Genomic DNA, 6,000 nt, shown 5'->3' on the forward strand with positions numbered 1-6,000 from the left:
ACTAACTAATGGTTGATGGTGTATGGTAGTGTTGGATGATGGTGGAAGAAGGGAGAGAAAAGAAGAGAAGAGAGAAGAAGGAAAGAAATGGAAAGAAGAGAAGAAAACAAGAGTGGTGAAGAAGGGTGATCCATGCATACGCGTGGTGTGACGCGTGCGCGTGGTGTGACGCGTGCGCGTGGGGTGGTGAAATGAGACCGATGCGTACGCGTGGGTCACGCGTACACGTGATGGGTTATTCAGAGAGGCGACGCCTACGCGTGGGAGGCCTTGTGCCTCATGCACAAAGTTGGCACGAAGTGGGCACAACTCTCTGGATTTTGTATGGAGGTGGAAATTTTGGATCCACGCGTACGCGTGGGTTGGTGCTGTGTTTTTCAAAATTTTTCCATATTTTTGCACTAAACCAAGCATTCCAAACCTCTAAACATCTACCAAAACACCATAAAATCTTATTTAACATACTAGACTACCAAATAAACTCAACAAACCAACAAAATAGGAAATTAAACTAATCTTACCAATATTCCCAAAAGAGAAAAAGGAAAGATTTTACCATGGTGGGGTGTATCCCACCTAGCACTTTTGTTTATTGTCCTTAAGTTGGACTTATGGGGAGCTCCTCATCAAGGTGGATTGTACTTGAAGCCATCCTTGAACATCCACCAATGCTTGAGTCTCCAATAAGCTCCATTCTTCAAATTTAATACCTTCAAGCCTTGATGGAGTTCTTCACAAACCGTGAGCTCCCAAGATTGATTCTCCTTGTGTGATCGGGGATCCCACACTTTGTTTTGACACCCGTCTTCAAGTTGATCATCATTATTCCATTTGGGTGGTATGACCTTGGAATTCTCACTTAAGCGACCAAACATCCTCCTAGACCCAAGCAATCTAGCTCTACACCAACCCTTGCTTTTAAGCCTTGAACATGCAACCATAATGAACTTTGATTTATAATGCCAACCACTAACCATCTCCCTTTTACTCTTAAAGCCACAAAGAACTCTAAGTTGCCCATCCGTCTCAAGCAAACCATATTCAAGTGGACTAATTAAGCTTAGAGATGAGAGATTTACCCACTTGAATGTAATAATGGATGGTGATGGCTTGGGGAGAGGTGTTTCCAATGTCCTTACAAGCTCCACTCCCTTGTGTTATTCCTTGATTACTTCCACCTCTAAGCAAGCTTCTTCAATTCCAACCTCTTCCTCTTGGTAGCTTCCTTTCAACTCAATCTCTTCTTCATTGCTTACCAAGGGCATGGGAGGTCGTGCCTCTTCTTCTTTAATCTCTATGTCAAGTCCAATGGGGGAGGATTCAATTGTAGATAAGAATTCACCAATGATTGATTCCATCTCTTGATAAACCTCTTCAAAATCTTCAACCATGATATGTTTGGGAGGTTGTACACCCTCCTTAACATCAATTTCAAGCTTCGTGGAAGAGGGCTCCATGATGCTACATTCCTATAGACTCTCAACATCTCCTAAGTCTTCTACCACTTCTTTCTTTTCTTCAACAATCATAGCTTCCTCCAATTGTTCCAATACAAAATCTAATCCCTTATTTTCTACCGGAGTTTTTAATCTCTCTTTCATGCTACACGCTTCTATTAATTCTCCACAATTGGCAATGAAAGTGCTTTGAATGCATGAGAATCGGGAGGCTAAAGTATTTACTACCTTGATCAAGGTGGCCGTGGATTCTAGTACCTCCCTTTTCATCTTTTCTTGCCTTTGAAGGAATAAAGTGAGAGAATCATCCATTGGGGCTTGGGGTGGATAGGAGGATTCATTATTTTGGAGAAAGGGTTTATAATAGGAAGTTGGTTCTTCTTGGTGAAAATGTGGAGGTGGTGTATATTGAGGTAGTTCTTGGGAGTATTGATGTTGGAATTGTGGTGGCTCTATGGATTTTCTTACATAATGGTAACAAGGGTGAGATAAGGGTGATTGGTCATATAATGGATAAGGGTCATAGGAAGGTGTTTGGTGAAAAGGGGCTTGTGAGTATGGTTGAGGGCTATGTTGAGGGTGAAGTTCATAAGCATATGGTGGGGCTTGTTGGTAACTACAAGGGGTCTACCATAGCTATTGGATTGATATGCATTAGGGGTTGGATTATACCTATAAGAAATCAGAGGAGGTTGTTACCAAGAAGGTTGTCTATAAGCTTGAGGCTCCTCCCACCTTTGATTGTTCTATCCTTGGTGCATATTCTCATTGTAATCTCCACTTCCTACAACATAGTTGCAACCAAACTCATAGCCAAAAGGGTGAGAATTCATGATAGCAAGAGCAGATGAAAAAAAGAATTAGTAACAAATAAAGAAAACAAACTCCAACAACTACCAAAAACTAACAAATAAGAAAAAGGCACACATATTCACAATATTCACATATATACAATAACCAATAACAAGGCACACATTTGCAATTTCCCGGCAACGGCGCCATTTTGATGAATGGATTTTTCGTATGGTTTAGAATTTCATAAATGAAATCTCGTTGCAAATATAGTTTCTAAACCAACAAATAATCCTCTCATGCAAAAAATTGTTTGTCACAAGTACAAACCCCAATAAAAATAACCGAAGTATTCAAACCGCGGGTCGTCTCTCAAACAAATTGTAGGGAAGTGTTCTTGTTATTGGTTATGGGACAAGTATTTGGGGTTTTTGAATAACGAACATGAAAGATAAATTGCAAGAAAGTAAATGAAACTCAAATAGTCAAAAGGTCTTGGCAAGGGTTGATGGTTAAGGATCTTTATCCTTGTTACTAACCACAACATGATAATTGTAACGATCAATCTCATTAAGTCATCCTCTAACAAGTGAAGGAAAGTCAAATGAGCTACACCAATCCTAATCCATAAGTCCTAGCCACTCACCAATTAACTTAGTGAAAGCTAGAGTCAATGGACACCAATTATCAATACTTGGACATTAGCAACTCAGTTTCACCTAAGTTACCATGCCGAGCCAAGAACACAAAAATCTACTCTAACATCCTTCCAAGCATTTAATCAAACACTTGGAAGACATAAAAGGAAAGTAAGATAAAATTGCAAGAAAAGTAAATCTACACTACTAATTGCAAGGAATTAGCAACAACAAAGCAATTGAACTATAAAAGAAATCAAACATAAATTGCATTAAAGAAAAATAGAAGAAACAAGAGTGCATCAACAACAAAGTGAACAAATACAAGGAATGAAATACTAAACTTGAGAGGCAAAGGTAGAAGAAAAAGAAATTGAAAAGGAAAAGTAAATCAAAGCATGAATTAAACCTAGATCTAAGAAATCCTAATCTATATCTAACCTAATTCTAGAGAGAAGAGAGAGCTTGTCTCTCTAGAAACTAACTAAAGCATGATGAAAACTCTACTATGTGTTCCCCCTTGACTCCTCTTGAATTCTGCATGTAATAGGCTTTGAAATGAGTTGGATCTGGGCCTCGGAAGCTCAGAAATCGCCCCTAGCATTTTCACTTTAATGAAGTCACGAGCGAGCATCGACGCGTACGCGTAGGTCACGCGTATGCGTTGCTTGGCATTTTTGCTTTCCACGCGTATGCGTCATGTCACGCGTACGCATCGCCATGCGACTCCATATTCACGCGTGCGTATCTGCTACGCGTGCGCATCGATGAATGCATCCCAAATCCTTGATTTTCCATGATTTCTCCACTTTGCATGCTTTTCTCTTCATTCCTTTGATCCATTCCTAGACTTTTCAATCCTGAATTCACTAACAAACACATTAAGGCATCTAGTGGAATCAAAGGTGAATTAAAATTAGCAAATTAAAGGCCTAAAAAGCATGTTTTCACTCTTAAGCACAAAGTAGGGAGAATATACAAAACCATGCTATTTTATTGAATAAGTGTGAGAAAAGGTGATAAGATCCCCTCAATTCAGGATAAAATGCACCACCAAATAGTGGTGCATCAGAACGCAACTCCCTTTTCCCCTCTGTGCACAAGCACACACTCTTGTGCGCGCGCACAAGTCGCGTTACCCCTTCTGCTCGCAGCGCCCGCACGCTACCGTGCGCGCGCACACCCTTCATTTCTTTCTTCTGTGCTTCCGCACACTACATTGTGTGTACGTACGGAACCCCTTTTCGAACATTAATAAGAAAGGGAACTATCGCGCCCTATCAGTTTCCCCAAACCTAACCACCCAACCCTCCGCCACTCAACCCAGACCACCACCTTCGTCCGAACACACCACTGGCGACCACCGATGCCCATCCTCTCTCTCTTCCTTCTTCCCTTTCCTTCTCTATTTCCCTATTTCTCTTCTTTCTTTGCGCGACAGCCCTAGCCCGCGCCATTCCTTAGTCCACATTCTTCAAGTCCGGTGAGCAGCAACCAGCAGCGGCGAACTTCTGTGCCACTGCGACCACCACAACTCCCCTCTCCCTTCCTGTTCTTCTTCATTCCTCATCAACGCAGGTTCCACCCGTTCCCCCTCCCCTATCTCTGTCTTTCCTTTATTTATTTTAATGCCTTTTAATTTTTCTTTTTAGTGATTAGGAGGCTTTAGGATAGATGACTTCTTGTGTTCTGGATTAGATATTGTTGTTGGCTGATTGTTTTAAATTTTCTGGGTTGATTGCCTGCTACACTACACTGAGATTGTTGTTTTTCCATTTTTGCACATAGCCTGCTTGATATATTACATGAATGAGTATTTTTGATTTGATTCCCATGTCTGATCAACATGGGCTTTGAATTTTGTTCTCATTTAACATTTTAATTCATACTTGTGCAGTTTTATGTAGTTTTGGATGATGATTGATGATGAATTTTGAATAAGCATCTAGTTGCCATTTTTGCTTGAAAAACCAAAAATTTGGATTGAAAATTTGCAGTTGTGACTATTCTGTTTGGTGTTACCTTAGCTATGCATATTTTACTTTAGCCTAGTAAGTTGTTGAGCTATGTACTTATTGCTCATTTTTGCTTAAACACCAACTTGATTTGAAATTCCAGTCTTGATTACTTGGTTGGTGCATTTTAAGTACATAACTGATTTTGCTGAGTGAAATGAGGTTATAGCTTATTCATGTTGTTTTGACATAACCAATCACATGTATAGCCAGTTGTTCCTTTAAATTTTTGAGAAATTCAAATTGAACTTTTTCAACTTATTGCTTTTTGAACAAGGGCTGTATGAGTTGATTGTTTTCCACCTTTGAACAGGAATAAGTAAGCTTCTCATTGTCAAATTGGTTATTCGGGTGCTGAATTTTGATTGAATATTGCATTTTTAATGCACAATTAGGTAATAACCAAGCTTTGATTCAATTCACTTGTATTGTTACACCTAAGTCATATATGTCCTTCAATTGTTGTTCATTCTCTTTTCTGTTACTTAGGTTGCTTGATTGTGGAAAAATACAATTCCTTTTGAACTTGTCACTTGTTTTGAACATGTTTTCCTCAATTGGGTGTTTGTTTACCTTATTGGCTCTTATTTGAATTGTTTTACTATTTCCTCCTTCTTTCTATGATTTTTATCTATTTTTCCTGAGTTGTATTCTATTTTTATCTTTTTCAGGATGCGTCACAGAGGAAAGGAGAAAGCCAACCTTTTGGCCCCTCCTCCTCCTGTGCCTCCGAGTACTCAACTGGACACGTTCATTAATCAGGAAGCCCAAGAACAGTATAAAAAAGTAAAAACAAAAGCCTTCCACTATGAGAAAAATCTGAACTTACCAAAGAAATATGCGGACCAAATTCTTGACAGACTCAATTTTTACCAATGGAAGTTCGTAGGATTCGACCCGGTGGAAATCAATGAAAACCAGGTCAAAGAATCTGCTTAGAAGGGATGCCACAACTATTTTTCTGAGGTATCATACTGGACACCTCTGACTCTGCTTTGGAGGCCCTTCTGCAGATTTCGCATGTTCCTCCAGCCCGTGACGCTTATCCTCAGATAGTGAAGGACTTAACATCAGACAAGCTTTCTTTGGATGTGGTTA

The sequence above is a fragment of the Arachis ipaensis genome, chromosome B7 (assembly GCF_059453495.1).
Source record: "Arachis ipaensis isolate K30076 ecotype BB chromosome B7, ASM5945349v1, whole genome shotgun sequence".
NCBI lineage: Eukaryota > Viridiplantae > Streptophyta > Magnoliopsida > Fabales > Fabaceae > Arachis > Arachis ipaensis.